The 17,670-nt window shown below is 43.5% G+C and overlaps 1 long non-coding RNA gene across 1 annotated transcript in view; it reads left to right on the forward strand.

Moving 5' to 3' along the window:
• Positions 1–17,670, forward strand: part of LOC138204075 (uncharacterized) — a 72,351-nt gene that overhangs the window by 48,901 nt on the left and 5,780 nt on the right. The window lies entirely within an intron of this gene.

Consider the following 17,670-nt stretch of genomic DNA (forward strand, 5'->3'; position numbering starts at 1 on the left):
TCGATACTGGGATGATTTCTTGGCTTCAATATCAGTCCCTGAACGAAATCTTTTCTAAATTAATCTTATAAAATATATTTCATGAAAAAAGAAAATTACATGGCACATTATGGCATAGATCTCGAGGGGTAGAGTGTAACCCAGGGTGTTGTCTGCAGCTACAATTAACGAATGTCCTCTAAACGCCTCACAATCAAGTTATAGATCGATGATGCAATTAACCGATGTTCCTTAAATGCCTCACTTGCTATCAGTAGACACTAGGTTGACGGCTGCACACAGAGAGGCCTAAATTTACTGCGACGCGCAGCATGAGTGTAAAAATGTGTGTGGAAAGAGTGAAATAAGATGTTCTGATGTAAGATTTACTGATGTGGAAACTGAGCGATCTTTGTTTTTGTTTTGTTTAGTGTCCAGTGGCTCACTGACGATGATATTTACTCCTGAGTAAACCTTGCAAGAGTTGTATGTTTTAAAATGGTGTATTAGTCTGGATACACTGTACGTACCCAAAATTGTTACTGAATAACAAGGCTTTTTTTGATCCTATAGTATCAAAGCAATTCAGTTATCGTCATAAAAGTATTAAAGTTGTATACCTTGCTCTGCTCATAGGTGTTCTAGTCAACACTTAGTATGTGAAAGTGATGGCATTCATTACTGTAGACCTCAAAGACTCGAGACTGACAAGATAACAAACCACATATCTTTAATTTGCAGTAATGTCTTCCAAACCCATAAATCACTCAGTCCTCTGTGACGTATTCGGGTTGTGAGCCTTGCAGGTACCCGTGATGCGAGATGACGGAAGCAGGAAGTACGTATACGTTACTTGTAGTTGTTGTGCTGAGCTGAGATGCTATGTGGATGTACTGCTGCACGAGCACGAATGAAGTTCTGTTCATAAGTTAGTTGGGTCGTCAAGCCGTCATAATATAACATCTTCCGTTGATGGTTAGTGCAGCTTCAAACGTCACACTTGTTGTCCTCTGGTTTTGTTTCTGTACATTATTAAAACTTTATGTTCCTTTAAATGCCTGATAAATGGAACTATATTGTTTACACTCTGTGGTTTATTTATGGCTTTATATTGACATGAAGGCGAGTCCTGGCTGAAGTATTTGGAGCAGAAGGTAGCCATATGTGAGTGGGTGGGGTGATGGCAATATTCTCACCGATATACAAACACACACACTGTTTGTTAGGAAGGCGACGCTGTTCAGGCATGACCCGAGTTACATCACTGCACAGTCGTGTTCGCACAGCGGACTAAATATTCCACGTGCGACCAGGTCGGCGTCTCTCTCACTTTCTCTCTCACTTGCTGTGTGACTGCAGGATCGCAGGAAGAAAAAAAAATCACACATCTAAAAACGGAACCGAAACGGCTGAAAAAAAAAAAAAACTCCTAATTTGGTAAAACAAATGAGCACCCATGCGACTGAGCACATCAGGCGAGTGATATGCAAATATGCGCTCCATGTGCCTTCGAGCAAGCTTGCCAGATGCCGGTGAGCCCGGCCCGACGGGTGGGTCGTGAGGGAGATCTCGCAGAGCGAGGCAGCAAAAAGAGGGGGAGCAGTGAAGAAGAGCATTTAAATGTGGTGTGATTAGCGCTGAATATTTTGGCAATTGCCTCAGTTTGGCTTGAGGTGTTGAAGGTACATTTATGGGGGAGTCTGCGCTGAGCCAGCCAACTTTTCCTAATGCAGCACAAGTGAAGCTGAACGTTTTTTTGGAGCAGATGTAAGCACCTACAGATCACTTGTGGGATTTCCCATGTGAAGGAACTGGCGCAGCACAGATTGCAGGAAATGGCTTGAAGTCAGTTAACAACCTTTTTCCATACAAAGCAGAGGTCAGTGATGCGCCGCGAAAGTGTCATAAAGGAGAGTTAGTGCTGCTTATTGATGACCGATTAACATGCGTATTAGGTACGTTCAATCATGTGATCAAAAACGATGTTTTATTTGGGATGTGTGACAATGCAACCTGGTATCACACCAATTTGTGCAATACACCTGTCAGTCCACCAGAGGACAAAGAAAATATCATAATAAGTAACTTTCCATAAGTTGTCCTACATACAACTTATAACCGAGTCATGTCAGTTACTTTACGTGGAAGAAATCCAAGTTGACTTTTGCTTTGTTCAGCCTGCAGGCAAAATCATATCTTTAGGACAGACCGTCCGCATTGTTATTTGCAAGTGAGCGGCTCGGATTTGGTGTGTCCAGACATGACCAACACGATCAACCTCCCAATGTGGCTTGCATCTGATTTGTAAAATTCACGTCATGTATTTTTTTTTTTTTTTTTTCCTATCCAGACTTTCAAAATCTATCTGGATATAACCTGGCAATGACAAAAAAACTGAGTTGGGCTGGCAGTTTTAACAAGTCCTTTACCTTCTCTCGCACTCGAAGACCGGCCTCTATCACTCTTTGGACTTCGCCACGTTTTCCTACCTCGATGTTCGTCATACATTTCATGCCAAGGCGAGGCAAATCATGACACTCACAGGGTGCTTACTGGGTTGAATTTCGAGTAGTGTGTCATTACTATCCTTCGAGAAACCCGTTCTTTTATTGAAATATTATAGTCCCCCCCCCCCCCGTCGTGTGGCATTATTTCTGGAAGAAAAAAACACTGTGCCATATTATATATTCAGTATTCTGATTGGTGATTGCCAGCCTACAGAGTTTTAAAGAATACCAATTATAATCAGGCTCCAAAATATGATTGGGAGAGCTCAAACAGCAACCAGGCATTCAGAAATGACTGTATCAAATGAAATGATGCATAAAAAATATAGGCCTGTTGTGACAGGTTTACAAGTTACAAGCAAATGTGCCAGTGTGCTGAAGCCCTTTCATATAATCAGCTGTACGGATGGAATAATAAGAGTATAGAAAATGGTACAGTAAGGCAGCAATTCAACAGGGATTCAGACAGAAGTAATAAATACTGAAATAAATATGTCTAGTCCTATAAACCAATATATGCAGACATATTATCACATGATACAATATAATACGTGCAGTCCATGTGCATAAACACATACTATGACGCTAAAAGAAATGGTTTTAATTCCAATAATGTTCACATCAAACAGTTGTCCAAACAGGATTTAAGATATCTCAGCTTCTCTTTGGTTCGAGTTTCCATGACGGCAAACGCGGCCCTACAGCAGACACACACACACACATCTGTGTGTGCTTGAATGTTCATATTTAATGCATTATGTGTGCTCATTGCTCATTCCGGGTGCGTTCAGTCACAAGAACAAGTGAATTAAGATCACATTGTACCAGACTGCATGGGAACAATAAACTGTTGCTGTCTGAACATACTGTGCCATTGTGCGCTTCTTTGCGATGCTACAGCCCTTGTGTATGCACAGTTTGTTCACAGACCTGTTCGCTCAGCACGTGTGTGTGTGTGTGTGTGACGGAGTGTCTGCGTTCAGTCGCAAAGCGATGCAGCTATAGTCAAATAAAGCAGATGAATCACAGCTGCACAGTCCGGTGAGCTCGAGTGGCGACTGCCTGATGCAGGCGTATTGTTGTGAATCAACCACCCTGTCAGAGCGCTCTGTTCCCCTCTTCCCTCCCTTTCCTAACAGTCCGTGTCACCCAGCTCCCTTGCCAACACCCCGCCCCACACACACACACACACTAACACACACTAACACACACACGAACACACACCGAAAGCTGTTAGCTGCCGCAGTTTGTGAGCAGGTGCTGGCGTGGCCTGGCAGCGCCCACAGGGCTCAGAGGCCGCAGACTGACACCGCGTCAACCGCCAGTTTTCCACATTCTGCTCGATGGTGCCCAACCTTAATTATTATTGGCCGCTGTAATTAATTACAGAGCCACAGAGCCACAGAGCGGCCGGCAGCCATAATCCAGGATCACTCCCCGACTTCAGTGGTGTCATTTGGTGTTTCGAACTGTGCTGGTGTGGCTGCCTTCCCTCAGACCGGATCATTCCACTGAATGGCTCCTCCACAGAGCACACAGTGTGGATTTGTACCAAGACGATATTGCACTTAGAGCTGCTTAATCTTGATTTGGCACGAGTCTGCGGAGTAGCATATGGTCCAAGGCTGGAATGACTGATTTATCTTGGATTTTACATCAAATTATTTTCCTGTTAAATGAAGTTGTCAATTTAAACTATGCAATTGAATACGGGAATCACACTTTATAATCAGTGGTAGCGCCTACTGTTGGCCTGAAGGGACAATAATTCTTGACGGGAGCTATAAAGATTATGGGTTTATGAGCAGGCGATTTGTCCTCTCCTTGTGGCCAGAGAGCTGCTGCCGCCTGCACACACACACATGCACACGCACACACACACACACACAAAAGGGACAATACACACACAGATGCCAAGATTTAAGAGCAAAGCAGATGAGTATTGAGCGTGGAATATATCTCGGCGAAAATTGCACCCGGGGGAAAAAGAAAAGAGGCAGTGAGGACTGGGGGGGAGGCAAAACAAAGGAAGGAGCGGGGCAGTTTTAGGAGGGGAAAAAGTGGGTCGAGCCAGGGGTGAAGCCTTGATGGCTGCAGTCACCGCGTTTAGATTTTGCATCATCTTTTTTAAAAGCGGGTTTAGGGTCGGTACTTGTCTCTCGCACGCACGCACGCGCACACGCACACGCACACGCACACACACACACACATCCCCTCTCCTCCCCCATTTCAAATTACGGCATGAGAAGTGAGAGGGGATCAAACAAGCCGCTCGGTCTTATTCATTTTTCATGCCGCTGTTCTGAGGAAGCAGAGGAGAGAAGGAGTGAGAGGCAACAAAACTGAGAGGGAATGAGAGGAAGGGAAAAAAAACAAACCAGAGTAACCTACTTTTTTTTTTTTTTTACACTGCGTCGTTGGGTGCATATGTGGAAGCTTAACGAGTTGTGAACACACACACACACCAACACATACGCACACATATAGACACACACACACACACACACACACACACACATACATACACAGGACTTGTAATTGCTCCGGTTGGTGCACAGGAACAGTGAAGCGTGGATCCCAGAGGTGGGAGTGACACTCAGGCAGACACACAAAGAGGAAGAACCGGTGTGTCGGTACAATGACGTGCACACACACACACACACACACACACACACACACACACACACACACACACACACACACACACACACACCCTCATCATGTGTGCGGAAACATGCCAAGGACTGAGCATGACCTACCTCAGTCCCCTCTCTCCACCCCCCACCCTCGACACCAAGTGGAACAACTCTCTCTCAGGCCTCCTCCTCCTCCTCCTCCTCCTGCTCCTCCTCCTCCTCACTCTTCAGTCGGTCTTCAGTTTGCTCCTCAGAGCGCCGCTGTTCTCCGCCAGCACCTCATTATTTCCTTGGGCGCCGAGGGGCAAAGGCTCCCGATTCCTCAGAACCAGAGACTGAGGGAAAAAAAAAAGTGACGAACACAAGGAGAGGGAGAGAGGGAGGAAGACGGCGGCATTCGGGCGCCCCGCTGCGCTGCACCACACTGCCTCGACACCTCAAACATGGCACACACTCGCACACAGATTGAAGTACAGTAGCAGGGGGGAGGGGGGTGGTGGAGAGGAGGGGGCAGAAACAGATTATAGGAGTCGTAGCATGGCAGGAAGGCAGAGACGGCGGAGAGGGAGAAGACAAACTGTCTGAGATGGAGAAAGTGTCGGCTGAAAAGAGAGCAAGAGGCGCAGAGAGTGTGGAAGACAGACGGAGGCAGCAGGAACAGAGGGAACGCTCTCGCAGGCGCACATTTCGCCGGCGAGCCCTGCAGTCGCTGAAGAGATGCAGGAGTCTCTGTGTTTGCTGCTGACAGTCCAAAGCGGCAGACCTCATTCAGTCAGCCAGAGCTGCAGGTATGCAGGGCTGTGCACATGTCCACAACTACAGAGATGGACCAAGAAAATGAGAAGACGATTAGCTTTTTAAATGTTTTGGCTGTTTGCTAAATTTCTCTCCCAAGCATGGATGGTTCTCGAATATCTAAGTAGGCACGTCAAGCTTTTGATTTTACATGCTGGAGTGACGCGCGGTATCTGGAACTTGGGAGGGTGATGTGTGTTTTTAACAAAAAGCACAGAACATGTTGGAACCTAATCTGCAAACTGCCTTGTTGACCGTTTTAGCCCAGAGTTACTCCTGAGGGCAACGGTTAGCACAATCATTAACCAATCATTGGCATGGTCATTAGTTTGTGGAGTTACTGTCCTGAGGATGAATGTGGTGAAAATTAAAGGCAGTTTAGCCACCTTATTTAACTTAATTGGGTGGCAAGCTAGCAGGTGAATCCTCAGATATTATATATTTAGTGAGGCAGCGTCTCAACCTTTCATATCAAACCTACGACTCTGCTAAAACACCACTTACTGCTTGGATAATTAACACGTCTTTGGTTGCTAGTTTCATTCATTTGTATTAATTAGCTTAAAGTACTGGTTGGTCAACAGGACATGAAATAGTTGTGAACTTTGAGAATGCCCTTGCGGAACCACAACTCTGAATTCTAGTTCGAATGAACGTTCACATTTCAAATTAAAAGTAACTGTTGCTTATATCTGGAACTGTCAGTGTAGTTGTTATCAATATGAGGCAGACTCACCACAGTTTGTGTTAGATTTAATAGGGAAAAAAAATGACCACAACTTACAAAACACAGTTTGAACATGGTTGTAAGAAACTGAAGTACTATTAGGTTTTGTTGGTCACCAGTTATCATTCATTCTGAATATACTTAACTCAGAGTCTTAATTGTACCAATCAAAAAAGAGGATGGTTTGATTCACTAAATTGAATTTAATGGAAGTGAAAACTGCTTTAATGATTCCAAAAAATGTGCCCAAATCATCACGGAGAACTGCCTGATGTGAAAACGGAGATTAAAATCAGTGAGTGATAACCAGTTATTTCAGCTGCCAAAAGTGATGGTTGCAGACTAGACATGAGACGCCTTCTGCTGTCTACTTCTGTATCTGAAATCAGAGACCTTTTGTTTAAAAACAAAATGACCAAGAATTTGAAGTTTCTCTGTCATTGTAACCTGCACATGTGCTGAAAGCTTGACAGGCTGAATAACAGCAACTAATGTTGAACATAGCCAGAGGACAATTATGAAATCAAAAGAAAATATATGCACAGCTTGATTCAGAGGATTTCCTTCTTTTCTTTCCTCAGCATTTGTAGATCGCATATCTTTGAGATCCAGTACATATTCACCATATAGATCCAACTGTACTGTACATGCAGCATGTCAACAGCATCATGCACATCAGATCCCGAGGAAAAATGTGCTCCATATTATTGTGCTGATCATGTACGGACTATTTATGAGCACATCTTTCTCCTTCAGCTCTCCTCCGGTTGTAAAACAAACACGGCTCTTGGAGATGAGCTCAGCTATAGATTAAAGCGCTGGATGAATATTCATTGATCATGTTAATAGCCAGAAGAAAGAGAGGAGGGAGGGAGACATAAAAAGAGAGGAAGATCTAGGGAGAGAGGTGGATGTGTTTGGATGCTGCAACTTGTTATTAATAATGCTGATTAGAATCGAAGGATTATTCTCCTCATGCCCTCTTTTGATATTTATCCCTCACCCTCTCCTTGGCTCCAGAAGGATGTTATAACAATCTCCTGCACTGCAATGAATTAATTGCAGACCAAAATAGGCGGAGGGCGGAGCGAGGCAGGTAGAGAGGGAGGCAGGCGGTTGTCAGTGCACCCTCTTAGGGAAAGCCGACAATCGCGCACACATCGGCTGCTCATGTGTCTCACTGGCCATCTGTCGGGGACAACTAGATCAGGATGGCGGCTCTCCAAACCCTCCCCCCTCCCCCACCTCTCCGTCTCACTCTCCGGGTGCCATTCATCTTCATGTATATCACTCTCACTCAAGGTTCATAGCTGGTCGTTACCGGTCAAATGAGTGTGACTTCATCTCTGTGTTATGTCCTCATTTGGCCCCCGCTGTCCAGCTTGCATAATAACTTCAGTGTCGTCAGTGGAATCGAACACAAGCACACCTCCAACAAAGACTACAAACTAACTACACACTACAACTGACAAACTATTTATGCCTGTAGGCCTGCGCTACAAAAAGGTCCGAGACTAATCCTGTTGCACACAAACGGATTGCAGTACAGTGTTGTGCATGGAGCAGGTGGGAGCAATAACTTTCAACGGTAAATAGTCCAACTTGTGTCGCTCGGTCGATTGTGTTCCACGTGTTTTTGTCGCCACTGGCACGTGCACATTTGCCATTTCTGTATGGACTTGAAACTTGAGCAGCGATTGCACACGAAAAGGAACGGAGCTAAATGAGGTGAGTAGGAAGGAGCAGCACGCGTGTTTTTGCAGGCGAGAAACTTGTGTTTTTTTTTTAATTATTTTTTTTACAGTGCTGTGAGCGCCTTGGACAAACCAAGGACATGACAGCACAGGTCAGGACATTTGCCCTCAGACGCCTCAGAACGTCACAGTAGAACTCGCCGTTGACCCCGGGGGATGGATTTGTGGTGCAAAAACTCGCAAATGTCAAAGAAAACCCAGCAGGTTATGCTCCTGGTTGACAGTGATGTTCTGCCCCACCTGAAACACAAATGTCATTCAAAACACCTCAAGCAGCTCAGTGCCTGATTGCCACCGGCTTTCTGAAGCATTTCAAGGGTCTTTGTTGCTGATTTCCCAAGTTTGACACACAAAATGGATGTGTTCTCACTGTTCGTGTGCAGAGTGAAATTGCAAATGTTTGCGTACCAGTGGTCAAAAAACACGTTACACAGGTGCACATAGTCACAACTAAGTTATTGCTTCCTCCCTGCTCCGTAAAAGTTTTTATACTCGGTGTCACATCTATGTGCTATATCCACTTTTCCGGCTCTTTATTGGATTCATATATTTATACTAATGGAAATATTCAAACCTAAGACTGCTGCTTGGTTTTGATGCTGCACCAAAAATGTAAAGGTCGTGTTCACCATTTCATGCACATTTCCCCAAAATTCAGTCTGACATATGATATGCACATGGTGTTTAAAATAATAATAATAATAATAAAAAAAAAAAAAGATTTGTAGGTTTTCACAATGTGCTGCTGGATAGTGTGAGTTTCTAAAACCCAGTGCTTTGGTTTGTTAAGGGGATTTAAGTTTTTCAAGATTAATGGATAGCAATAATATTAATATTTAAGCAAGGCTTAACTTATTACTTCTTGGCCACAATTAATATTACTACTAGCATATTTATGGCAAATAATCTTCTTAATTGTCACCTAATATGGCCTCTAATAGAGTCGGAGCAGCTTTCTCCAGCCTTTTTTTTTTATTCATTCTGTTAATGTATAATAACACTGAGTGATGTCAGAACAGCCTCAAAAGCAAACAGTGTCTCGTATCCCTCGATCACTGACACACCAAAATAACTTTGGGAAAGGAATCAGCAGCAGAATTTAACTACCTGAATCCATATTTGCGGCATTATACTCTACAAATTCAGATTAAACTTTCAATTAGTCTGTTGACATCTTAATATCTCTTTTCTCTAGAGGCCTGATGGGACCTCGGTTGGAAAATTACAGATTTATCTACATTTACACAACTTCTCTGACCTGCCTAATCCTTCAAGTCAATATGTTAACTGAAATCTTTTATCTGTCCCCGGTCACAAGCCTCCGTCTGACTGTAAACAAAGTCCAAGTGCCTTCCTGCTTGTCAAGTGAACAGCTTATATTCAGCAGCTTCAGCCCGGCTTGGGGAACAGTATTTTGCACCCTCACTCGCCCCCTTTCCCCCCATTTGTCTCTAAGTAACATCCATCCTGCCTCTGTTGCTTCCTGTGTATCAGTTTCCCTTCGGCAGCATTCATTTGCTCAAGACGTTTTTTAGGGCCCATTCACTGTCTCACAAACACGGGGTAGCCGGTTTCTGTCACTGAGCCCCGTGTTGTCTTCAGGCTGACTCCTCCACATTGGTGCATTGGCATGTTCCACTCACCCAGTTTAAAAAGTGACCCTAGATTAATCCCTTGTTGTTGGACTGGGTCTACATCTTCATACCACACCGTTTATCCAGAGCTCAGGCCCGATCACTTTCACTCTATTGATAAATAATTGGTTCTAGAAGCTTTGAGGGACAGACAATTTGGGGAACTGCTATTGTTGGCAAACCAGCCAGCAATACTATTTCACTACTATTACAGGGCTCCTCATCATCTTCCTTTTTTCTGGGCTGTTTACTGGTTTGGGATTGTACATCATTTCATTCAATGAAGACTTCCTTGACATTAGAATGACAGTTAGCTTTAAACAAAGTTGATTCTAAAATGTATTTGTACCGAGGAGGTTTAAATAAGTGGATCATGAGCTCCTATCGCCTTTTAAATTTTTGGACTCTGATTGTCACCAATGTTTACCAATTTGACAAATATGTACACAGGTTTAGGGCCAGTTCAGATGCAACGATTTGCAATGAGATGGTTTGGAACTTGCCAAAACGTGTAACATCTCCATAGCAACAACTTTTTGTACTTCCAATTTAGGTGCCGGCTTTCAGGCTTTTTCCAAGTTGGCGAATGATGGATACTGAGAGTGAGTTACTTGCAACAGGTAAAGTTTTTAGAAGTGATGAAACGGAAAAGGTTGAGAATTTGGAGCCGCTGATGGGTGCTTCAAAGGAATATACAGATGGTTGAGACAGGAGATCTCGCCTGTTTTTTTTACGGAGTAGTTCCATCATTTACTGCCTTACATGTTAAAGCTGTCCACTTGCGACTTGACAAGCTGAGCCACGGCGACACCGGCAGCTGGGTTAAGTCGAGCTGACACGGGCCAGTTCACGCTGCTTCAACCTTTTCCTGCTACATTTTAAAACAGTTTCGTCTCATTGTAAATCTTTACAAGAGAGTCTGTGATCTGTGGTTTTGCTCACTGGGGTGAAGTGTGTAATAAATGTTGCGGTTTTGAAATGCTGATGTGACTCGACCTTGACTCACCACATCACCGTGGAGAGAAAAGTAGACACGATTTTAGGGAAGAGGGCTGGTGAGCCTTTAAACCTTTATTGCAGCAGCCATCGCAAACCAATCGCTTTAAAGGTCCTGGAATTTAAAGGCCATTAATGTATTTCTTAAAACCTGCCCACACAAGACATTTTAAGAATGATGTACTGGCCATCCCAATGTTCGGTGTTCTTCTACTGTGGAGTGTCGCTTCCCTGTGCTAAAAAGTAAAGGTAATTTTTGATCACGCAGACAAGCCCTTTAAAAAAAACAACAACACTTCAGCCCAATTGAATTACCACCGTACAACACTCTTTAAAGTTTAAAAACTCTGCTCGTGTCTCCCCCCATACTCTGGTGCAACCTACAGTACTCTGATCCAAGGTCAAAACCACTTAGGAGAAGGTAAAATATTTATGATATATGGAACGTGTTTAATGCTGCTACTCTCAGCCAACTACTATATCCTCAAGCCCTTCCACTCACGTTTCCACTGAGCTGAGGCAGCGTCCTCCAGCCTGCAGAGGAGCCCTTCCCTCTGGGGCAGGACCACGCTGTCCTCTGCCTCTCCTGGACGCTCCCACTGGAGGATCTGCAGGGGGGGTGGGGGGGTGGAGGGCTGAGCGGCTCAGGAGCTGTCCTTAGGCAAGGGGAGAGGCAGAGTTATAGCTCGTGATTTATTAAGGAGAGGGAGGTGTGGGGGGCAGCAAGTAATCAGAGCAAGACGACGGGGCCGCGACGCCGTACGAGTTCACGTGTTAGAAAAATAGGAGAGAATAAAATGTGCTGGATGCACTCATCCTCTGAGGCTGGCAGAGAAACGTCCAGAGGATTTTGCCCGACTAAGTGACGGGGCTGCATATAGCTTGTCAGCGTGCATGTGTGTGGCGATGAAGCTGCGCCGTCAGCCTGTGATTAATGTACCGCTGTCTGTCTAATTACCACCCGTGCCCCCTCCGTGTTCTCCGGCTCCACCGTCGACGCGCTGACCCACACCGGAAACTCTGTGCTCCCAATGCAAATTAAAGCCCTGTAAATATTTGCTTTTAACTCTTGCAGACACATTGTTTCCAATTTTTCGCTCCGGTGGTCTGCAACCCTATCACTCCCCCGCCCCCTCCCCCCCCCCTCCTCCCCCTTTCTTTCCGCCTCCCCTTCCTTTAACACACACAGACACACACTCCGTACCTCTTCTACCCACCGCTGATGTATATATGTGCGTACATCCCGGTGTTGTCAGCAGGTTCACTGACAGCCGCCTACACCCTCCTCCTCCTCCGTCTCTGCATCCTCCCATTGTGTCTGTATTGTAGCTGGCAGTCTATCAGCCCTTTCTCTTCCACTGTCAGAGCAGTCTGGTAACTACAGGCAGTGAATGGAGTCCGGCGAGGGAGGGAGGACAATGAACATTGAATGAGGACAGAAACGCTGAATTGAAATGGTAGATTCTGAAGGGATTTCTCCGGCACGGCAGAAAAGTTTTCTGTTTGTGTGAAGCAGACAACCTCTGTAACTTAACAACAAATGACACTGACATGCTCGCGAATGCTTTCTGCAGTGTTTGAGCTGTCTGGGCGTATGCGTTAGAGTTATCCGTGTTCATTGCGCATGCATCTCACGTGTAAATCCACACAAGAACAGTCATCTATGCAAATAATTTAAGTTTCCTGTGGCCCTTTACATCCATGTTCTGATGTTATCTGCTTAAAATCCATTTAAAACATTGGACATAAATATTTCGATGTCTTAACAACTGAATTTACTTCAATTTTAAGGAGTTTGACACATCAAAGTCTGTTTACAAGTCTCCTACTGCATATGTGAGAAGCCTGTTTTTGCCTCCAGACTGAGTGTGTGAAGTCTGATAAATGTCCACAAGTGATAACACGAGTAAACACGAGCTGGGTCTGAAGACAACCAGTCTGAGAATATAAATAGTCAGGGATGTGTGTCGTGAGCTCCACAGACCTCTGTAGCCGGCTCTTCTTCTCTGCTTTAGCTTCCAACTTGTCATACATTTTGACAAGGAAGAACAAAATAATATCTTCTATTGTGGTTCAGTTTTCTTAATTTGAATAAAAAACAACTATCCATCGATGCTTTTCAGCTGAAAATCACCCTAAAAAAAATAATCTTATCAGCTGCTCCAACAACAAACTTTATTTCTCTTTGGATGAAATGGAAAGTAAAATCCTCCAGTTTCTGGGTATTTCAAGCTGAAATGGTCTTTGATATTCACTGCAAATTATTCAACAAGCCCCTTGTGTAAGAACACAGAGAGGCGCTCTCCACAACTCTCTTTTTTTATTTTCAATCGTGTTCTTTAGTGATGCAATGCCTGTCTGAATGATTCGGATTCCACAAAAGAATCTAATTAAACTGTTGACAACAAAAACACGTAGTTTCTCCAGTTCTGCGTTCATGTTTTTTTTTCCTTGATGGGATGGTAAACCTTCGACTAAGCTAATGAAAAGACTGGTCTTCAGCTCTCATCTTTGAAATGTCGGTTGGTCTTTGCTCTGCACGTCGAACATCAAACTTACTTGTCATTAGTCATTTGATAGTTGATCTTTGGATTGACCGTGTGCTGAGTGCTCAGCTGCGAAATGACCGTGCATCGCTGTGGTGGACTTATAATGTGCTCGCGTTATCCTGCAGAGTTTGAACCGCACTTTTTCGTTTTAGTTTGACACACAACTTTTTAACAGTGTTTTGTAATATTTTCTGCATGTTTGTCCTGTTTGTATCATAGCATCAAATCTCACAACGCAACACACATTCAACAACACTTAACACCTTCCTCTTCTTCCTCTTCTGTTGCTTATTGGATGTTGCCAAACAGTTTTGAGGTGTATTACTGCCACCTTCTGGCACATTACGAATTATTACCAGGTGCCATGAAAAACAAGGGAGGATATATTTTTTAAGACTTGATATTAGCTACATAAATTATTAGATATCTTTGTGATTTCATGATTTTTTAGAAAATTAGAACATAATGACTCATCTCTCGCTTCTGATCCGTGAAGTCCTTTTGATTCAATTTCTTATCCATGAAATCCTTATGTTTCCTGGCTGCAAAGTAGTGAATTCCACTTTTCCTTTTTATTTAATATTCATATTAATCAGCTGGTAAATTATTAGAAATTCCTTTATCGGCTGTGCATCCCGCGCATACATGTGTATTATACGTTTTTGAATAGTAAATCAAGAGGTGGCAGAATGTATTCTACTATTCCACTATCATATCAGGGAGATGGCGAGCTCGGCTGCCTCAAAGTTTAGAGGCATCCTGATGTGTAGCTTTATGGCAGAAAACGGAAAGTATAGCGTTTGGCTTCGTGGCTTCATCTATCTAAAGTCATATCACTTCCGTGTATTTCTTTCCTTGTCTGCTGTTCCAACTGTTCCAAAAAGCTCCTGTAAATGTTAATCGATTGGTCCCCTGTTAATATGCCGCCAATCTGCTCATATCAAATCTTCCCTTCAGCTATAATGTGTTGAACTCTGCTCTGACGGTGCCGTGCGGATAGCGAGTGAGGGACGGATGAAAAATAATAGAAAATCAGGAATTGACAGGAGCCGCAGTGAACACTGACCTGCCCGTCGGCTCCCTTCTACTCGCAGCCCACACGGAGGCTGTCAGCGTGACGGCAAACATACAAACACACACGCACACGCACACACACACACACACACACACACACACACACACTCGTGCACACACACACACACACACACTCTTCCATCCGCCCCATCTACTGCCATTAATGTGGCATCTGCCTGAGATGAAACGGCCCTTTTCTTTTCAGCCACTCAGCATCCACTCTACCGTGCCCTCAAAATTACCTTGTGATCAACACATCAAACTCCCGTCACACAGATAAAACACACAAACGCACTTACACACACACACACACACACACACACACACACACACACACACTGCAAATACACAGAAATATAATATTTTTAAAGAACGTATACATTTTATTTCATTTACACTCACACAGTTCCAGAGATACATTTAATATCCAGTTCTCCTGTCACAGCCTCGATGTATTAATTGGCTAATGTGGAAACAAATGAGCTGTGCTGATTCGAAGACTGTCAGCCTTGAGATGATAACGAGGGCCATGTATCCGAGTGCATGTTTGAGTCAGCTGCATCCTGACGAGGTAAATGTTCCGTCTATGTTTACGTGTTGACCTGCGTCTAGACTCATGCAGCAGCTTTATTTATGAGCCTGCTTTTATTCCTCTTCCTCAGTCTGATTTCCTCGTGGCCACAAGCTGATTTTAAGGCTGTGTGACTCGTTTTGACCTCCTCATTCCATCACCTTCACACACTGAATTCCAGCTATTAGCCCGCACCCTCCGCCTGGCACAGTCAGTTTATTATCTGTCATTAAGTAGAATCTAGTGAGTGCACTGGCAGACTGACTGTCTGCAGAAGAACGGTGTGGTTTTAGATTGGGCTTGTTATGTAGCAGAACGGCGATGGATGTGATTGTGAGACTGATCTCTTGGCTGATTTGACCAAAGCAGGAAAACTGGGGAAACTTTTTAGCAGTATGAGGAAAAACATTCAGCAGATTGTGTCTGCATCCAACACTGTCAGATACCGAATGCTGATGTTGGATGTCTGGGACCGGCCCTCGCAGGTCCTCTTGGCTCTTAGGAACAAACACTCGAGCCAGGATTTAAATAGAACCAGCTCCAAAATTTTCCTCAGCCCAATTGGTGTAACTAGAGTCTACGTAACGGAGATTGTAAGATAATTTTGTGCATCAGGTTTGGGAAAGTTTTCCACAGGTCTGGCCTGGTTGACATCCAAAGGTAATTTCTGATTGAGACTCTTTTATTTGGGCAAAGTTCTTGCAGGGTTGCTTGTGTTTGCTTGGACTCGAACATTTGATAACGTTGAGTTCTTTTGTTGATGAGAAATAAGGTTCCTATCTCTCAAGGTACGGTATCAAAAAAATCAATCATTGTTTTGGTATCAGTATTATAACAGGAATTGTTAAGACATGAGTATCGCTGCTTTTTTTGATGGTGGTGTTTCATGTTTCTACCAGTGTTGGGGTTGATTGTGTTTGAATCTATTTAGGTAAACCACATTTTAGATGAAGCCTAATTATTTTCTGATTTATCTCTGGCCAGTCTCTTTAGGGCTAGGTGTTGTTCAAAAACTTTCGATAGATACCTTAATTTTGATTGTAGTTCCTGAACGCTACTTTTTTTTAAATAATAAAAAGATACTTTGAAAAGAGTGAAATAAGGCATTCTAATGTAAGATTTACCTCAGTTTAAACCTAGTAAATTTGATACTGAATGAGCAGGTGCATTTGGATCCTAGATGGAAGCGAAGCAATTAGGTCTGTGCCATAAAAGTATCAATGTTCGATACCCAGTCCTGCCAGTCAACTTCAATTGGGTCTCCTTTTTTCAAAGTCTTACGGTTTGTGTAACTTTTCTACAAGTTTGTTTCAGATCGCATTTCAAATTTTAGAACTATAAAAATCTTGTTATCTGCTAATCCATCTCTTGATGAAAACGTGGCTGTCCATAAGCATGACCTTTGTATACAAAGTCCATAAATTGTGAAGAAGTTGAGAGGTGAAGCTACATGTAGAACATTCAGCAATCCAGTGGACTATAATGTGGCTCAAACATTTTCTTTTTGATGTATACGTCAGTCTTTCACACAGACTCATCTAAATCATAAGCTCACCCAGCCTTAGGAAACATAAAGGAACACTGCTTCTTCTCTCCTAAATGAGGTGTGATTTCAATCATACTCACTGATCACACTTCAATCTCTGTGAGCAGAGACATGACCTTCACATGGCAGATTAACAGCAGGTTAATTGGAAGAAGCCTCAGTCACAGCACATAAAAGTGGTGCTGAACTTTCCTCGCCGCAATTAAAGATAACAAAAGTGGGCTTGCTGTTGAAAACATGAAATCATAAGCACTTTATGTAATTCTAGCCTAAATGTGAGCAGTGACGAAGCCCCCCACCCTCCTCCACACCACCACACACCCGCCACCCCTCATGGCAACAACATCAAAGTCTGGTATCAGAAGTACAGATCTGCAGAATAAAGCAAAGTCATAATTTGTGGAATGTGATCTCTGGTGAGACTCATTGTAATTAATGAGGGACAAAATTGTTCACACATGAAGAGGAGAAAAACACAATGAGAAGAACACTTGCAAAATTGAATGGAAACTAATTGTCTGTGGAGCAAATTGCACAGTTTTTAAAAAAAATAGTTTTGTCAACCAGATGACAGAATTTCCATGTCATAGTTTGTGGTCTTGTGTTGGACGTTATTGTACTGCTAAGAGCCATTCAGTAAATCTGAAGACAGCTTCAGCATACCTGTCACAGTCATTAGTGATGGAATAAGGGGTGCTGTGGTGGCTGCAGCCCCCGATGCTTGCCAGAGTAAAACAAGTTGGAAATGTAATTCCCCCTCTTTTGAATAATCTTTTGTTCAAAATAATTTTGACATTTTCTGTTTGAGTATGTTTCACCAAACATCAGTCTTTCCCACAGGTTGTGAATTTACCTGTGGTGGTGGGTGGTGTGGCCTGTGACTGACGTGGAGCCTCTTACTG

This window comes from Embiotoca jacksoni, unplaced genomic scaffold (assembly GCF_022577435.1).
Source record: "Embiotoca jacksoni isolate LCO1_2020_lvr unplaced genomic scaffold, fEmbJac1.0.p SCAF_24, whole genome shotgun sequence".
Lineage (NCBI taxonomy): Eukaryota > Metazoa > Chordata > Actinopteri > Embiotocidae > Embiotoca > Embiotoca jacksoni.